This window comes from Hoplias malabaricus, chromosome 3 (assembly GCF_029633855.1).
Source record: "Hoplias malabaricus isolate fHopMal1 chromosome 3, fHopMal1.hap1, whole genome shotgun sequence".
In the NCBI taxonomy this organism is placed as follows: Eukaryota; Metazoa; Chordata; class Actinopteri; order Characiformes; family Erythrinidae; genus Hoplias; species Hoplias malabaricus.
The window spans coordinates 5,054,199-5,074,945 of record NC_089802.1 but is presented as its reverse complement, the minus strand read 5'-3'; the positions used below and the strand labels follow the sequence as shown (position 1 = coordinate 5,074,945).

Sequence of the window (20,747 nt, the reverse complement as noted above, 5' to 3'; positions counted from 1 at the left end):
TTCACTCCTGCAACTGCCACCTAATAAAATAAGTGGCGTCCCACTCAGATGTCCGTAAACACAAGCGACGCCGAAAATTTCCTGTTGGCCGTTCTCCGTGAGCAATGATAAATGCATCAAATATCGGGGGCGTGCGGAGTTCTCAGTTGTCAATACTGTGAACAAATGTATCGTTACTGTAGCACTCTCCTCGTTTTATTTTCTTCACTCAAGCGATGACTGGAAGCAGACTCAGGCTAAATGTGGCCAATTTGGTTCACTTTCCCCCCTCTCGCCCCATTTCTGTCAGCAGCCTCGCCACTGGCTGCTTCACTCCAACTCCACTGAGATGGATAGTGCTGGTGGAAATACGTCCCTACCAATTCCATCATGGAGAAATTAGGAGAGGCAACATTACACATCAGTTCACATATACAGTACTCGGCCCGCAATACTCCCCCAAACACCCCCCCCCCCCACCCGTCTCAGCCAAACCCCCCCTCCCGGGCTGACAGTTATTGTTTGGAAAGCGAGTGACAAGATTGATGTGGGTCTGTAAATCAGGAACGGGCATGAGTGGCCCTTTCCCCATCACATATCTATCATCCACAGAATGGAGATTAATAGGAGAGGGCCCTATTCTTGGATTTGTCGAGGGCACTTGCTTCTTGACCTCTGGTAAATAATTAGATATCTTTGAGACCCGGCTCACCGTGACGATGGACAGACAGGGCCTCCAGACAGGCTGTAATGGTGTGTGCAGTGAATTCATGTGCAAATGGACTGCTCACCCACAACCCCCCACCCTGTTCTTAAGGGGGTGCACATATTTATACTCAGCGTTTCATGAAACCTTTGGTCAATTGTGCTATTAATCTCTCGCATCACTTCAGCGATCATCAGCAAGGTTATACTGTGATCAATTATGAAAAAAACAGCCCAGTTGGTACTGAATATATACACTAAGTTTTATTTATTTATATATTTAGGGGAAGATTTCTTCATACATTCATTCTACCATTCACTCACTCATTTATTTATTTAGAGGGTGGTGTAACAAAGTTTCTTAAAAAAAAAAACCTAAAAGTTGTTTTTCAGTGGCATAACTCGACATAAACATAAAAAAATTAATAAATAACAAAAAAACAACAATTCTAACTAAATCACAACACTGATGTCTTTCCGAACGCTATGTTAATGGGTCAAAAAATAGCAATCAGTTAAAGCTAAGCCTACTTCCTACAAACCATAAAATGTAATGTGGCTGTACAACAGAATCATGTTGGAATCTACAGTCTCTACAAAATACAATGTGTATTAAAGAGAAGAGAGGTGGGACAGATATACCGCCAGTCTTTAAGGACTTGCTTATTGTACTCAGGAAGAATTTTGGAACTTCTCAGCTACTGTGCTAAAATATCTGCATTTTATGGGCTGTTTTGTATTTGTAAATAATGAATAAATGTTAGATTTCCTCATAACTTTTATTACTTTTATATAAAAAACTAAAAGCTGCCAAATTTTGTACTTTAACATTCCACTCACTTGGCGTCCACACAGATCCAAACATTAGCATAATAACAGTGACTGAAAAACTGATAATTAAATATCCTACAGAGCCTCTGCTGGAACTGCCGTCAACACACGATGGCATTCCTAGTAAACACTTATTGAGAAATATTTTAAGGAAGACAACCAAAGCTTCAGAAAGAGCGAAGTCTTCTAAACCGTACCACGTTAAAGCTAACACGAGTTTGCTTCCTGTTATAAGTCAGCAACCTCCAACTACGTTAAACACGGATACCGTGTTTATTAAACTCCACGCAAGCTGTGTTTATTTGTTTGCGTGTTTTGTTTTGTTGTCGGTAGGGGATGCTTTATCGCACAGCTCAGACCCCAATCTGCATAAGAAAGTACATGACTAATTGGCTGTACAGTTCTATTCCTCCAGCAATTAATAACTGAACACAACTTTCTGGTTGCTTTGTTAAAAGGTATCAGAATATCTGTGCCATAATAGTTAGTACAGAGAGATATGCTTCCCAGCAAAATATTATCAAAGCCTCAGGCCCATGGGTCCCCTGGTTATTTTTATTTGCTCATAATTGAGCTGTTATACCGTTATATGGAATACAGTTGCCTACTTTACATTTTAACACTTGGCATGGTTTGCCTACAATAAAAATTATAACTGAATAAATAAATAAATAAATAATCTTTTATATATCTTTTTAAGAAAGCCCTTTTATTAATGCCTGAAGTCAGCATAATGCTTACCCGGCTTTGCATTTTTAGATCAAAGCATAAAAGTGTCTACAAAATAGAAAATAAATGAATGAATAAATAATGCGAGAGGTTTTAGAATATTCAAGCCTGCTCAAGTCTCTCGAACACCAACACAGAAGAGGACGGGTATCCTCCTGTCTGAAAATGCTATATTCAGCCCACCCATGTTCCCTCTGAGTGGTAGGAACTGCATTAATATCAGCAGCGGTCATAGTGTGGAACAATTAAAGGCAATTCTCTTGCTGTTCATTAGTGTGGTTTGCTTTTCCTGCTTCTAGCTCATCCTTGAGAGTTGTCAAGGTGAACCAGTTGAGAATTAGGAGAGTGAGTGATGATGACTGAGTGGAGCTGGGAAGAGGGGAATTCTGGGTAGAACAGGACACACTTTATACTGAATCGTTCACCTATGAGCAGTGGCAAAGAAAAGTTATACGGTGAAAGCATATGATACTTAAAACGTTTTAACAATGTGTGTCACATTATTTCATTTGTCGTGGATTGGAAAGAAAGGAAGGAACGAATTGTACATGTGGCACATTTAAAAAGAAGTACAATTTGGTTTATAATTCAATGTTTTACATATTGGATTGTATCCAATTGTATATCGGGGGTACATACTTGTATGGAACCAATCAGTTGGCCAGTGATCTGGATGTAGGGATGTTACCATGACTTTGTAATTTGTGAAACTGATATAATCATCCAACCTTAGACTATTAGGCTCGATCCATCCATTATCTCTAAGCGCTTATCCAATTCAGGGTCACAGTGGGTCCAGAGCCTACCTGGAATCATTGGGCGTAAGGCGGGAATACACCCTGGAGGGGGCGCCAGTCCTTCACAGGGTAACACACACACTCACTCCTACGGTCACTTTTTTTTTTTTTGAGTCGCCAATCCACCTACCAACGTGTGTTTTTGGACTGTGGGAGGAAACTGGAGCACCCAGAGGAAACCCACGCAGACACAAGGAGAACACACCACACTCCTCACAGACAGTCACCCGGAGGAAACCCACGCAGACACAAGGAGAACACACCACACTCCTCACAGACAGTCACCCGGAGGAAACCCACGCAGACACAAGGAGAACACACCACACTCCTCACAGACAGTCACCCGGAGGAAACCCGCGCAGACACAGGGAGAACACACCACACTCCTCACAGACAGTCACCCGGAGGAAACCCGCGCAGACACAGGAAGAACACACCACACTCCTCACAGACAGTCACCCGGAGGAAACCCACGCAGACACAGGAAGAACACACCACACTCCTCACAGACAGTCACCCGGAGGAAACCCACGCAGACACAGAGAGAACACACCACACTCCTCACAGACAGTCACCTGGAGCAGGAATCGAACCCACAACCTCCAGGTTCCTGGAGCTGTGTGACTGCGACACCTACCTGCTGCGCCACCGTGTCGACTATTAGGCTCTTAAAAAGTAATTTCAATTTCAAATTTAAACATGAATAACTTTTAACAAGCACCACAGAGTCACCAGGTCTATGGCACAAATGTACGCATTTTATTTACATCCCAACCACATAATAGTGAATCTCTGAAAGGTAAAGTGGAGAACAGTTAAATACATCACATCACCTACACAGAAATGGTTCTATAACCAGTGGTTCTTAAATCGGTCCTCAGAGACTTCCCATATGCTGCACGTTTGTGTACCATCCCTATACACCGAGAGCTAGAGTGAGAGAAAAGTGGGATCGTCCGAGGGTCCCCAAGGCCCATTTGGAAAACCACTACTCTAAACAAGCAGCGAATGAAAGGTTCTTTAGGGAGTGGCTCTTCTTTGACATCAAATAAAAGAAGCTTTCCGACAGATTCTCTTTCCAAAGTGAAAAAAAATAACAGGTTAGTTCTGAGTTCTGAACAAGTACTGAGTCGAATACAGGGGACGTGCTCAGTGCAGTCTTAAATCAAACAATTTAGCAGTTGAATGGTCATTATTCCTCTCTTTCTCTTGCACTTAAACACACACAGAAGAGAGCAGCAGATGTAAGAATACATAAGCATAAGGCGGGAAATGATAAGAAAGTGTAAGAACGTGTGAGTGAACATAATGACAACATCAACACTGAAGGGCAGGATTGTCCCACAGCCGAGAATTCAGAAAGATGAAGGACAATGAACCTGCTTCTGCTCTACCCATTTTTACACACACACTCCTCAGCCCATTTCTACAGCAGCAATATCCTATAAATGAGGTTATCATTGGAAGGTAAGATATTGCTTTATCGTAATTGTGTTTGATATTTAAAAGTAGACATTTATAGTCCGGCAGTCCGGTTGGTAGAGCTAATTTAGCTTAGTGCTAAATTAATCTGCAATGATTCCCATATTATCACGTAATAATACATTGCAATATGTTTTATTGAATTTTGGCCAATTATCCTCGGCCGGGTTAGCTTATGCGGCACCTTTGAAAAGAAGGCAGTTATGGGTTTATTATTGTGGAGCAATTTACCTTGAGAAAATAATATTTTGCCCTGATAAGTAATTTTGTTTATTACTTTTAATGATTTCATTAAAGTTATTCCTCCAGGCAGCAGACTGTGGACCCTCATGTTTTATTTTAGTTTCCCCCCTTCACCAAGTCCAATTTGAAAATAAGAATAAAACCAAAAATAGAATGCATTGTCGTCTGAAGTGGATGGTGCTGAGGAAGGAACATGAATATGAATGATTTTGGTTGGAAGAGCTTATCTGATACTCTGCTCCAAATACCAGGATTTAAACAACAATAATGCACCTTCTTTTCAAACCGTATTCTTCTCATTCAGCATTCCTCCACAGAAGCAACAAACACGATCGCTGTCCTTCAATAAAAGTGAAAGGAAATGAACGAAACCAAATACATTGGAGTACATTTCTCCATCTGGGTGGTTTTGGCTTGGCTGGAAATAAACTGCATGACATGGACTTGATCAACAAACACGTTTAAACAACCTCCAGGTTTGGATTTAAGGCGTTCTACCGAGTGCTCAGCATCGGTATCGGTTTTGCGGCTTTGCTTACTGTAAAAAACACAACATATAACATCAAATAGCACAATACCATGGCTACTAATGTGCATTTAAATGTATCATTAGCACAGTGCATGAACAAAGGGTTCTATAATTGAAAAGGGTGTGTTTCAAATATTTATTATAGAAATATAGGCTTTTTCTGTCCATGGATTGTCACTGTAGTTACTACAAGGACGTTGAAAATGAATCATCAATGTCCAAAGATGTCCTACATGTTACAGTAATACTGAGAAACACATAATAATGTGTGTCTGTGTTGCTTTTTCCTCATATTCCAATTTATTTGTTCATAAAAACAATATATAATGAGGTTCAAGACATCGTTGTCCATCTAGTCACATCCACAGCAGAGAAAACATTTCAACATGTCGTTCATTAACACGTCAAAAATCTGACATCACAAGTGTAAAAAGTTTGACAAAATAAAATGAAAAAATTATAGTGTACCAAATTTTAAAGGTTGCTGCAGACATTAGAAAAATGTTAAACATTTTACCTTGATTATAATTAATGAACTATAATTGTGTTCTTATTTTTAGCCCTCATAGTTTACTGATGAGGACTGTACTGTAAATATGTCAAGGTATTAAAGCTGAATTCATTCATTCATTATCTGTAACCCTTATCCAGTTCAGGGTCGCGGTGGGTCCAGAGCCTACCTGGAATCATTGAGCGCAAGGCGGGAATACACCCTGGAGGGGGCGCCAGTCCTTCACAGGGCAATACACACACATTCACTCACACACTCACACCTACGGACACTTTTGAGTCGCCAATCCACCTACCAACGTGTGTTTTTGGACTGTGGGAGGAAACCGGAGCACCCGGAGGAAACCCACGCAGACAGAGGGAGAACACACCACACTCCGCACAGACAGTCACCCGGAGGAAACCCACGCAGACACAGGGAGAACACACCACACTCCTCACAGACAGTCACCCGGAGGAAACCCACGCAGACACAGGGAGAACACACCACACTCCTCACAGACAGTCACCCTGAGTGGGAATTAAAGCTGAATTTAGTTTTCTAATGTTTTTGGGAGCATGTCTTTTTTTTTGTTGTTTATATTTGGTGATGTGATTGTGTTTAAGTGTGGGATTAACTTTGGTCATCACTGTTAACTACTGATTTCTTTATGTTCAATGTGGTCTTCACTAAAGTCAAAACATGTCCAAACTCCACGGCATTATTCTTTGGTACAAGCTGCTACAGTTGCTCGGTCGACCTCAGTGTTTAGGTTCTCCTCCATGTTGCTTCTATGTGGCAGAATCAACTGATTACATGCATGGCAGTGTGGTTTTAAGGGGTGTGTATATTCACAAAGTGTGGAACATATTAACAGTAAATAGTATAAACAACAAAAGTAAGGGATGAACAGAATGTTCGTTATAATTGAAAGAGGCAAGATGTCGATCAGAAGTAAATGCCCAACCCTAGACCTACGTAAGTTCTGAGATCATAACTTTGCATCGGTCATGAGCTAGATTTCTTAAGTGAAGATATTCAGTTGGCGCAGAAGTAAGCAAAGTACCCAAGTCAAAGTCAACCAATCACTGTTTGTCTAAGTGAAAACATGACAACAGAGAAAGCTGTCCAAGCTGTTCCATCCAGTTAGCCAGTCTGATCTCGCCGAACAAATCCACCTACATAAAAAATATAATTTTAGTCAAAAAGCAAGGAACCATTGTTGCTAATCAAGCCATCTTGTCTCTTGACATTCAGGTTTAGTCGGGCATGTCTGTGCTCTGCTAAGTCTTCTCCACTCTACAGTGTTCGCTTCCAGACAAAGAGGGATTGTGTGGAGCGTAGAGTGGTTTACATGCTGTTGGCTGGACTCAGTCTGCCGCTCCATGGGACGGCCGTGTGGGCCTGCCAGCTGTCCTCCGCTGCTCGCTGTGATCCCTTTAAGCAGGCCAGGCACAGTGCCACAGAGCTGTAAGCCTCCTCCACTCATTCTTCCTACCTCTTTGAAAGAAAGTCTGTTGACCTCAGATAGAGCAAGCAAAATTTCCAGTGCATTAAATCAGGGCCGGTCCTCAATGACGAGAGCAGAGAGTTGACCCATGTAATCGCTGCGCTGCGTGGCTGACGGCATTGTCCTTAGGCATCGTTTTGATGCGGGAGCGAGGCGTGGAGCCGGCGTTTTCACCTACAACCGTACAGTGCAGAGCCGTGGCATTATTCGTTTGTTTCTGTCCATGGTTCAGGCATTTTAGATTATGAAAATGTCACAGTCTGGCTGAGGGTAGTGTGCAGTGAATAACCTCGCATTGGCCCGAGCTCTTCAACACATCCAATCTCTTGCCAAGAACGGCGGGTATGAAAGGGCACTTCAACAAGTTTGGCTTCCTCACACTCAAGTAGTTTTTTCCTCATATTCTTCTGTTCTGTCACTTCATTTCCACACTTGCAACTGAGGTTGCGGTAATATTATATTACGACCTGGGTCCAGTTTCTCGAAAGAAATAGATGAACTTGGCACTGAAATGGACTTTCCCTGTAAAAACAGAATGGTTTTTGCCAAGGAACTGAAAGAAAACCAAACTTAAACATCATTTTATTCTACTGGCGTGGGCTTTGGAAATATATTGGTATTTTCGAAGGAGGGTAGAATATGTTTTTAAAATAAAAAAATAAAAAGTTTCCTGAACAAATACTTCTCAATAAAGGTCTCTTGTGTGTAAACAGCACACAAAAGTGTGCAGTCAGATTATTTCCAACATCTATTTTGGTCATCAAAGAAACTGTGAATTATTGTAGTTGTTAAGAACTGAAACATCGCCCCATAAGATTTGCACCCAAAGGACTGAATTCAACGCAAGGAAAACAGTCCATGCATCCACTCCAAATGACGTATTGAAAATAATCCTGTCCCATGTGGGAACTGAGCAGGCAGATAAGGGGGGGGACCAACACTGCTTTGCTTTCCTCCCCACTCTGCCTCACTCCCCTTAATATCTGTATGCAACAAGAAACAGCATGATATTTTAGTGAGAAGTACTTCCTTACGTCTCCCACAAAGGATTTGACGAGATTAAGTAAATTCAGCTAAATAAATGTGTTCTACTTAAGTCAGCAGTTTCACAGCCTGCTTTTACATTATGCCAGGAACGCTTGAATCTACCCCCCCCCCCCACCCGCCAATTTTTTATTAAAGCACTTAGTAGAATGTGTAAACACATTTTTAACAGTGCAAATGATCTTGAATAGAACGTGAATAGATCGCTTCCTGCTGTTTGTTAGACTCACAACAGTTCTTGATCCAAGTAATTGCTATGATAAGAGAGTGAACTGTTGCTGGAAACTGCACAAAAACAAGTGTTCATTCAGCAGAACCATTCCCAATGATGGCTACAACATCCAATTCAAACCAGGACACGCTACTGAAAGCAAGGGCAGAGATAGAAAAAAGGAGGCAGAAGAGGAAAAAAAAATGAGAGAGTGAGAGAGAGAGAGAGAGAGAGAGAGCACAGCAATGATTTGATTAATAAAAGTCTGAAATTTACAGGCAGAAAATAATCTATAGATGTGATGGAGTGGAACATTTCTCATCAAACTGTGAAAATTCTCAGATCCCAGAAGAACCGGGGGCTCGGCAAAGTTCCATCCGTACAAATATATGGCTCTGTGGAACACAGACTTCAGCTCAAAATGAGAAATTTGATGGCATGCACAGCGAGTGTCGCAAAACTAATTTCGATATCTGAGAGTAGATTGAATACCTCCATTCATTTTGGATAATTTAAAAGGCTCTGGACAGCCTATTTTTTTTCACTCTCCCAGTTCCCCTGTGCATCCCCTCAAAATTGACGGGGAATCTAAAATAATTAAAAGCAGGAGCAACATCAACCCGTTCCTCACATCACTATGAGAGGGCTTTAAATCCACCATCACCTATTGACTTTAGTCTTCATATGCTTCTAAAATTAAAACTCATAATTGTATTACTGTCTCATCTAAGTGCAGCTCGTTGATGAAAGCCATTTTTTTTTTTTGAAAACTTCTCATGAAACAAAGCCTCCATGTGGTCATGACCCTCTCTACTCAAAGGGTAATTACTGCCCAGCTCCAACTGGCCAAGCAAACGCTGGCATGCGCCAATAACAAGGCATGGAATCTTTTGGCCAACAAAATTACACAAGTAGTGGTGAGATACTGGCAGAGAAACTGAGCATGCTTCCTTCTATTTGGACAGGGCAAAAACCCTGTCACAAGAGAGACTGTTATCTGAAGAAATGGCCATAAAAAAAACATTTCAATATACAGCTACCTTTATTCTATATTGTGTTTGCAAACCTCACCATTCTCAGCAAAACAAATAAACAACCATTAGCTTTAGCCAAGCCTTAACAATGTCTCAGAGGGTTTGACCAAAGAAAACGACAATACCAATACATTTCATACATAGTAAGTACATTTAGACAAATTATGGGTATGTTACACTCTATTGACTACACCAGTGTCCTATAGAATTAATTATCACCAGGAGAATTGGCATGACCAACAGCATCTGTGTGTAAATATAACATCTGATCCAACATTCATCATTTGTATATTACTCACTCCAGTTCAGTTTTAGTTTCTGTTCTTATACATCAGTTTTGGACGTGTGTGTTTACTCAGATACAGTCATGACTGTGTATCATGAACTGACCAAACTACCCCGTTCAATTCAGGAGTTCCCAATGATCTACTGTAAATATCCTAACATCAGTAATAAACGTATGGAAAACGTAAACAGAACACGTTCCACCTTCTCCAGAAGAATCAAGACATGGCAGAAACCTCTATCAGGAGTCAAATCATGAACAATTTGACAGTGTGCAGTGCAATCTTACCCAGCGAGTACACGTCTTACAGATTGAGAAGTGAAAAATACCTGATACGTTCAGTCTGAAAGACCTGTACTCAGCTGAACCCAAAATGTAAACATCTCATTGTGATCTACAGACTTTCCCTGAAATGGAAGTGATACTGGAGTGATAAAGTGTAAGATTACAGGTACTTCAGGTTCCAGTTCACTGGAGGAGATATACTTATCCCTTTTCAATGCACACTTGAACATCGTCCATCCATCTTATAAAAAATGGCGAGGAAAGCATTGACTCTACGCAGCCCATCTCATTTGTGTCATGGATAAAGTAATGTAGTTCTACAACTACAAGAGATAAAAGAAGAACCAGTAAGCACTGATACTCCATTGGAGGACTGGGAAATTGCAATGTTGATTGGTTACTGTGACAAATTGTGATGACTTACGCATAGCCTCGGTTTTTAGAGAACGCTGTCCAATGTGGCTTGTTTAATACCAAGAAGAGTAACTAATTGTGCTCATTATAAATGTAATGAACACATGTCATTACTCATACTAACTTACTATTTTTAATGCGGTAACACGGGTTCATTTTGTTCAATGGTCTTGTTCAACTCTTTTGAATTTTGGAATCATTTGAGCCAAACTGGACATTTGGGTCAACGGGGTCAAAGTGATGAAACCTGCACCTCAGCTGAAGCTACAAAAACCATAGACTTCTGGGTAATAAAACATTAGCTACTCTGCATCACAGCATCTTTTATATTAACTCAGAGAATCTCTCAAACAATCACTTCAGATGACAGCTCCAGACTTCATTGATCATGCTTTAGCCCACAGAGAGAGAGAGAGAGATAGAGAGAGAGAGAGAGAGGGTGAGTTTGAAAGTGCGAGTGAGAGATAGAGAGAGTGAGTGTGAGAGTGTGAAAGTGAGAGATGGAGAAAGAGAGAGAGAGAGAGAATCGTGCTTAGAAAGAATGAGAGGAGCCTTAGACAGTGGGGGCAAAAAAAAAAAAGCCTCAACACAACTGATGAGAACCTGTCAGAGAAATCAATGTGCCAGTGTTACATACAGCTCCCCTTCTAGTGATCATTAGTTTGTATGCGAGCCCAGTCTCCACAAAAGACCTTGAGGATCCTTATTGTAATTCCAAATTGCTCAGGCAGGTATATTTATTTATTTTAGGACGGGGGGAGAGGTAGGCTCTCTGACGACCCTTAATTCTCAGATGCCTTAACAACCCCGAAGCCACCTAGTAGCTGGATTACACACATCTGACAAGTATGCCCAGCGCTGTCAGCTTTTGTGATGTCGGGAATCCATTGCTGTAATTGACAACATGTTGAGATGCTGAGAAACTAATCATTCCAGATCACTCTCCTCTTCCATGTCGGCCTGCTCTAAGCCTCGCGGACAATGGCCGGAGGGCAGATTTCCAAGTGTGGTGAATTGTAACAGTTTATTAGCTAGATGTGCTTACCACAGGGTACTGAGGAGGATTCACTACTCATACCAATTGCCTGCCGTATTATAATGTTTGACTCGGACTCTGAGCGCGGCGGATAAAAGTTTAGGAAGGGATGGGATGATCATTGTTTCATCGTTATGTGGTTTGACCATCTATAATGCAGTATTGATTAATATGCCTGGTCATATCCTGGCAGGATAAGAGCTGTGTGTATTTATATATTTTGGCGCACACACACCTGAGATGCTAAGAGCCTCAGAACAGACCCTCTTCCCAATCATTAATTTTGATCAATTAACTGCCAAGAGGGCATGTTAGGGCATGAGAGACTGGATACAGGAGCTGGAGAGCATTTGATTTTCATCTGTCCAAGGGTTGCCACATCTTACAGACAATTATACACTCCACTGTCCCATATACACTCATTGTGGAACCACAAGGGCACTTTGATATGAGTGTATTGCCTGGACAAGACACCGAATGAGTGTTTATGCCTCTGCAATGAGATAACACTATTTTTGGCATATTATAGGGTTATGATCCAGATAATCAGCAATATCCACCTGAGGAAGTGAGCTTAGGATTCAATTGTAAAGCAATGACATCAGTCAACGATTTAAAAAAGGGATCTGCAGATTGAAATGATCATCAGGTCTCAATGCTGGAACTGCTAATAAGTAACACAAACTCTGAATAAATATCATATCATATCTATTCTAGCTCTGTGAGAAGGCTTATTCAGTTTCTTTAATAGAGTCATTCCTAAGCTGTGATTTAGCGTCAGTAAATTTCACTCGGATGTGGACATGAACAATACATGTACTGTAGGTAAGAAACACTTTTAAATGATAAAGTGTCACCTACAGGCCCAGTCTAATACATGTAAATAATAAAAAAAAGACTTTTAATGTATATATAGTGACCATAAGCCCCCTTGAAAAAACCCGCAAAGTAGCGAATCCGCGAAAGATGAACCGCGAAGTAGCGAGGGATTACTGTAGTTGGATCTAAAATGTTTATCTCATTGTCAAGAGATTTCTGTTAATGCCAATACACAACAAAAAAAAAAAAACAGCAACATACAGAAAAGTTAAAACTTCAGCTCATAAATGTCAGCTGATGTTATTGATATATCCATCATGTCTGAATAAGACATGGGTATTACAGACATTTACTTTGTGACCATTAGGGATTTCAGTACATTTTTACAGCACAATACTCCACATGTTGTAGAAAGGATGATTTTGGCTCAGTGTTTCTAGATTAACAACCAGGAATGTCCAGAGAAGCAGACATGGCTCACTTGTGGTTAATATCATTGATGCTGCATGATGGTCATTAACAGCCTGCAAGGCACTTATGTTTGGGAAACATTTGCTCAGTCACTGAAAAGTCTGGTGGTCCAAAATATTAGTAATAAACCCTATCAACACGATTCAATTAAAACTTGACATAAGAAACCAACTCAGTGTCTAGAGAGGATCTGTGAATCCAGACCAAATTTGGCGAAAAGGTAATGCCCCATCATTCCCATCCAATCCTAACTCACCTAACCGTCTCCCACCCTCTCTCTCTTTCACTTTCCGACTTTAATTTCAGTGATAAGCTTCAGTAAGCAAATGCAAATGTGTTTAATGATTTGCATCACTAGATCATTTCTAGGTTTAATATGCTTTGGTATTCTGGTCAAGGACTCAAATTCGATTTGGAGGCCCTCGCTGGCTCCCAAAGACAGCCCTAATCGCATATGCAATATTAGCAAGGGCAAAAATGGGGAAGAAATTACACAATGGATCCCCAATGATCAAATCCTTCATCATCTGGGTTAGTCCATATCACTGCTTATAAAACTTCCAACACAATTTAATCCAATTTGCCTCAACTTAAAAGTAAATTTCAAAATTCACTTCAATCACAGATTTATGAGGCACATATAGTTCAGCTCTCCTCTCAGGAACAGCTGACACATGGGAGGTATGAATCCTTTAGAGTAGATGTTTTATGCTGCACACATGGATTGTTTATGTGGATTATCATCTCGAACGTGTAGAAAAATATATATATACACACCACTTGGTTTTGGCATTTTGCTTCCGACACTCAAACTGACAAATTTGTAAGTATAGCATAAATGTCCAGACACTTTTAAATCACCAAAGCAGGGCAAGAAAAAAGCTAATACAATAAATATTGCCCTGCAAAACACTGCCAAGCACAAAACAAGACTCATTTCTGTTGTATTTTTTTTTATAATTAAATCCAAGGCAATCAAATGCAGCCAGCAGACTCCTTCTTTGACTTATTTCTCAGTAAAAGTTCCCCAGACCCTCAAGAGGAATCGCTGTGTGTGGTGCGCATGTGTTTGTGGCTATAAGAGACTCCCCAGAGCACAGGCATGTGGCCTGCTGCTGCACTTTCTGACAAACAGCAAATAATTGACGAGACGTACAGTAAACAAACTGAACTTACAAAACACAAGATTCTGTAGCAAATGAGAGACAGCTTTCCACCGAATGACAAAAAACATGAAATTTTAATTAGAAGAGAGAATTTTGATCACCGCTTCTACCAGATACAAGAAACTAAAAAAGAAACAAGTTATTTTTGAAGTAAAGGTACGTACCCAAAATGAATGGCTGTAGAACACCTGCTTTGTGCTCCTGTATCTTCAAAGTTGTAATTATTTTGGTGAGCACTGTAGATGTACTGGCGTCCTGGTGACGTGTTGAAATGTGTCTGCTGTTAAAGCCCGTCTCTAAGGTGACTCCTCAAATACCTTAATTTAAAAAGAGTTTCACTGACTTATGAGACAGCAACACAGAAAGGCATAGAGATAGCTACCTGCAGTTTCAGCACATCTTATGTATTCATATTTACGCTTTTTAATTTACGATGTTTCACCGTAAAACGTTTTTATTTTTCCAAATAAATTGAGTTGAAGTGAAGATTTTAGCTAAAACAACAGTCCATTTCAGTCTCAAACACTGATATCTGTAAATGGCGATTCAAAAAAACAACAACTTTGCAGTGTATTAGTAGATCTTCTTGTCCTCTTTAACCCTATAAACTAGTAGCCTCTCAGATATATAACACTTGGCTCATCTCACAGATCTCTCCTCTCTATTACATCCGTGTAATTGGCATTATAGTCATTTCAAACCGTAAAGAAACTCTGTACTTACCGATCAGGAAAGATTCCACCCTTGGTTCCTCTCAGTGTTTCCTTGGGTGTTTCCACTTGCCGTTTCCCTCAGTACCGAGTTAGGCCTCACATTTCTGGAAACTGATTTGAGATGATGTCTGCAAAAAAGAATATTATAGAAACAAATCTGAACCAAATTGAAATTCACCAGCCTCAAGCGTAATATATTCTGAGACGATTAACAAATGCAAGAGATGTCTGCATTGCATCAACTATTTTTTTTTCCCCCCACAGCACTGTTCCTTTGTGAAATCCTTCTGAAACACATAGTGAGGAAAGAAACGGCAGTGAATTATGAGGACTGTTTTGGACTCCTAAAGGTCAGCTGTTAAAATAGGTCCAGAATGACATTATCTGGGTAAAAGTGTTCCAGGTAATCGCTGAGAGACTGTCACTGTGCAGTTATTTAATGAGTACTTCCAGCACCCTTTCTGAATCTGTAAGCTGTCGGGCACTTATTCAGAAGCGGCTCAGGTCTAGTTTAAGACTAGGTCTGTTGTTCAGTGACAGCTTTGAGCTACATATTTAGCCTTATCTTATATTAATTATTATATATGTGCACAGCTCTTCTTCACTTACTTCAATCCTGCATCCACTGGCTTATTAAATTGTGTATTATGTGAAAAATGCTATGTAAGCAATACATTTACCACAAATGAGCTGTATTAGCCTTTCAGTAATGCATACTTAATGTAGCCGTTTTATTTTTTTGCTACATTGAGTTGGTGTATGGATTGCTTAACACACATTAAATTGGGGTATTATAATTAAACGGAAATAATACTGATTAAAATGCCATACAATGCCTCCCTTCGGTTTGTTCTGTTGCTCTGGTCCATTAGGTCTAAAAAAGCTTATGTTGACAGACATCAGGAAAGAGGTAATGGAACGGGCCTTGATGAAATTAAGAGCTTGTTGAAATGCTGAAGAAACAGTTTAAGTTGGGAAATGATATCACAGATGGCATGTTTCTGTAGGCCATATGAAATGCCACATGGCACTACCATCGACATGCCACTTATGAAAGTAAACATGCGCCTGGAAGCTGCTGGAGAATACAAAGATTTAACAGCTTCAAACTGAGCCCCAGCCGCACAACGCGGGAGGGTAAAATAAAGCCGATGCCATACTTGCACCCTTTACTGGCTCCCCCGTGACATCAGCAAAGGACCTAGACATACCTCAGTAACTTTTCATTACAAGAGAGAAATCTGTGACTACACATGAGCTGCAGTTGTCTCTGTTAGCTGGTGACTCATGGGGCTGGGGATTATGTTTTATACCAATACACATAAATATCTGCATATATATATATAAGATGTATCAATATTATATTTATATATAAAGATTTTAAATATAAAAATATCGTATTTTCATTTATTAGTTAAACCATTATTTAAAAAAAAAGCTGTTCTGAGACACTGTTGCTATTTGTTTACAGGCTGCAGGTGTTAATAAGCTAGTCAGCCAATCAGCTCTAAGCTCACTGGCTAACAGGCTGATGAGACTGAACGTTTAGGTAAGGTAACGTGATGCTGATTGACCGAAATGTCGGCCCGTGTTGTAAAAGTATGTGATTTGGACACAGAGCCCTAGTGATAAACTGAATGGCAATCTGCAGTTCCAGCAATATTATGTGATGTGGCATGATGCGGCTGATTCACATTCAATACAGATTACTGCTACTTTTTTTACTTAGAATGTTTAATTGAGATTACCACAATTAATAATTAATGAAGCCACTGGGGTAAACAATTGTCAAACACCATTTACCATTGTGTTTCTATTGAAAATAATATGACTTGCCATTCACCTTTTAGACTAGATGTAAATATACCATTCATTCATTCATTCATTCATTACCTGTAAGCGCTTATCCAGTTGAGGGTCACGGTGGGTCCGGAACCTACCCGGAATCACTGAGCGCATGGCAGGAACACACCAGAGGGGGCGCCAGTCCTTCACAGGGCGACAAACACATTCTGTAAATGTACCACAATCAAGGTAATTCTAAAACTATAAACGTGTGACATTTGATACCTGTCATTTCAAATGTGCACACACTATTTGATATTGTATATTAACATACATTAGAAAACGTGTTTTTTTTTATTGTTTGTTTGTTTGTTTTTTTTAAACAAACATACTGCCCATCACATTTATATATCTATGCATAATTTGCATTACTATATTACGTTTTCTTAGATTCAATAAGATATAAGATGTAAGCACCAGTAGATCCACATTTAGGAAAATAAAATTAAGAACTACAAATACAACCAATTTAATTCAATGTTGCACAGCCGTTAACATAATTAAGCCTTTGTATTAAAAACACACAGATGGTCAGTGATGGACAATGTCGATGCCATGATCAGAACAGCAGATACATACAGATCTATTGTGACCGATTTCATCACAATTGCATTAAACACTGTATTCCTCGCACTCATTATTTGACGTTTCAAAGTACAACAAATTCAATGCGGGATTGGTGCATAACCACTTTTCAGGCAAGTTTCTGACAAACACAGCGCTGAATTAATTGCCCACTGGAAACTCTTAGTCTTTCTAGATTAATCTTTAGTTCAGTCCAAGAAAGTCTGACTTTGAAAAAAGTAATAACTCCTGCAAAGGCTTGATGATTACCCTAGTGAATGTGGCAGCCTCACAAAAAACACATTTCTCCTGGAGATATCCGCATCAATCATAAAGAAGTGAGGTGTGTTTAGTTTCACCAGGGCTACCTACACCAGAGCTTCTCTCCATTTTGAGTGCCAAGGGAGGAGTAAAACTGCTGAGAGAGGATGATGTGTGAGTGCATGTGTGTGTATGTGTGTGATAGATGGGAGAAAATGTGCATGGTACAACAGTATCATAGTTATTATACATATATGTCCTGTTTGGTATGGTAGGACTAGTAGTGCAAACAAGAAAACCAACCCAGCACTTTACATTGACTGTACAAGACCGTTCCCTGACTCTAAACCACTGGGATCCCGCACTCTCCGTTTTCTGAGGCTGCACAATATGAGGAAGTCCAGGGGTAAGCACTTCTAGTGCACTTCACCAGTAATATGTGAAGAAGACTTGAGACAAATGCAAATGGTTAAGTGTTTTTTGGGTTTTTTTTGGCCACACAAGAAATAAAATAAAGGGGAAAGAAAATAATATTAGCAGCCTACATATGTATAAAGGAAACAAAAACAAGTGGTGTATAAAATGTGTATCAGCACACTACTGTGGGGTGTTCTCAGACCAGGAACTGCTTTTATTGTAGGAGCAATAGCAAACAAATCACTGCTATATCACAAAAATGTCCCCGGTCAAAACTGGCTGGAGGCAAGTGATATCTCCAAGTAAACAGTATATGAAGACCATATCTTAAAATGATAGATCACCTCATTTTGCTGTGACAGAGGTCTTTCCTGCCACAAACATCCGTCATTGAAACTCCAAATCAGAAAAAGAGAGAGAGAGAGAGAGAGAGACATAAGCAGGCAAGCACTGGAACTGGCAGAGACTTGACACACAAATAGCCAAACCAATTTAATTCCCATTAGGTACAAGCACATGCGGAAAATAAGAGTAAAACAAATTTTCACTGACCTCCCCAACAGATATGTTACATTTATTTATTAGGGTCACAGCAATGTTTTTTTATCTTTTGATATATTTATCTCTATTCTGCAAACATTTAGAAGCCAAGAAAGCAACAGCAAATTGGGAATCATGAGTTTGATTTTGAATTTCTAGTTGATAAAGTAAAGAAACCCACTGACCACAGAGCTTAAGCTATTACCAGGTTTATGAGACTGGAACGGAGATTCAGAATCAGATGCAATGTGCTTTCAGTGAAATGAAATATTCTAAGCAGAATGGTACACAAAAGGTTTACTTAAATCCCACATGTCTATTTTCAGCCTATATATCCCAGCTGACCTTTAACATGGGGCTTCAACCTTTACTGCCTCCAGCATGGAAAAATTAAGAAAGTATATTTATTTATGTAGTCAGAACCCACAGAAGCAGAAACAACTGTTTTTAAGTTTCTAATTTATTCAGGTTTCTGCACTGTTTATTAAGAATACTTCTCTGATATTCTATTTATTTTTTTATGACATCACCAAACAAAACGTATATACACATGACAACAACAGGGTTTATATCAATTCTTAAAATAAAACAAATAGACTGACAGTGATAGATAAATAAACAAATGCATAAACAGCATATATAACAAACGTCATTATGTTGCTCTTTACGAGCGGTTTCAGAATAATCCCGTTAACAAAAACACTGTAGCAAACACTGCAGCTGCTAACGTTTTAGCGTCATTTTTACTTGTTTACCGTTCACACTTAAACATATTTCAAATGTGGATCAAGATAACTCTCCAAACACACTCACCTAACTCCAAACTCCACGAAATCCGTCCCTTCTTCGGCCTTACAACCGTTAATTGACGTAAACATCCAAAACGTAGCGTCAACATTCGCGTCCATAAGCAGGGTTCAAACGTTCACTGAAACGTAACGAAAATGACTCAGCAGGTTATTATCGGAAAGACAAACAAAAAGGCAACGTTTCTCTGACAAATGACATTACGTTATACTTCACCAGCACGAGGGGAACATTTTGGCAAATGAAGGTTAATTTATTACATTTTAGAAAAGGTCAAAATAAAAGCATTTTTTTATATACTGGGGGCCATGTTCCAAACTTTACACACCTCACTGATTAATACACTGCTGACTGTGATGCACTATATCAGACACTACTGAGAAATGTAGTGTGGTTTGAGACGCAACTTACGTGTACATTGCTGGTATATAATAACTTTAATTTTAAGAAATGTATTAGAGAAATGAAAGAACAAAGGGAGTGTTTTGTTTCTATTTTGCTGTAAAGATGCACTATCAAAGGGAGACAATTTAGTAAAACGGTTTAAAGAGGAATGACAATTTTTATTATTATTATTGTCTGTGAAAAGTAATCACTGAATTGCACACAAGTAATAAATTGATTTGAAATGTTATGTATTTGAAAAATAAGGATAATTATTTTAGATACCTGAAATATACTGCAAGAGAAACAGACCCACATTGCAGACGTTTGTTTATATTATTATAATTATGATTATTATTATTATAGAATCTGGCAAGTTTCTGTTCAGAGACACATCTCACATTAAACCCCTTCTGACTATAAAAGTTTAGCAAAGGTTGAAATTACCCTTTAAATCATCTACTGCATGGATTCTTGTTGTTGTCATAAGAATAAAATAAAACAGTGTTTCGACGCTGAGTTTTCATTTTCTTAGCAGCACTATATTTTCAAACTTCTTCAAGAGTAAACATTAATAAACTCACTCATCAGCATCAGTAACCCCAACGGTAGCTTTAGAAACTGGGAAAGGAGAAGGAGAAAAAAACAGAAAAGAAAAAAATATATATATATATTAATTTGTTCCATTATCCTGAGCACTATGGGAATTTAGAGTAATCAAACATTATAATTGGGGGATTAATTGATTATCAAAGCAAGTGTTTACTGCAGCTGAAGATTTGACTTTGTTCTCAGCACATGTGGCTCCCAGAAACCAATAATGTACATGTAAACTACAACAGAAAATTACCCACATCATCACTATCATCATTCTGCAGCGTAGTCCTATAAATTAACTTTGGTTATATATTTATATACAACTAAAGGTGCGTCTTCAATATATATATATATATATTCTGGCAGCCTTCAAATTATGAGTTCTCTTAACAGACACCAGCAATGCTAACAGAAATAAACAGTTTCTAATGAGAGCCTTAAGGGCAGTGTCAGAGGTATCGATTTATTGGAGCTCAACAGCATAATCTTCAGGCCAATAGACCTCCTGCTTGACTCCAGCTCACTCTGCTTTGTGACGGTTGAAAAAATGCTACATTT

At 39.3% G+C, this 20,747-nt stretch overlaps 1 long non-coding RNA gene across 4 annotated transcripts in view; it reads right to left on the bottom strand.

The window, feature by feature from the left end:
- LOC136690711 (uncharacterized) overlaps positions 1-19,417 on the bottom strand; it is a 163,867-nt gene extending 144,450 nt beyond the window's left edge. For 3 of the 4 annotated variants that reach the window (XR_010801763.1, XR_010801765.1, XR_010801764.1), the window contains exons 1-4: positions 19,215-19,417; positions 16,668-16,763; positions 14,785-14,902; positions 14,226-14,378 (exon numbers count right to left, since the gene is read on the bottom strand). This is a non-coding gene — a long non-coding RNA (uncharacterized lncRNA). Of the gene's footprint in view, positions 1-14,225; positions 14,379-14,784; positions 14,903-16,667; positions 16,764-18,205; positions 18,258-19,214 lie in introns of all 4 variants that reach the window. The other variant, XR_010801766.1, reaches the window with a different exon arrangement.
- Positions 19,418-20,747: the final 1,330 nt, after the last annotated feature.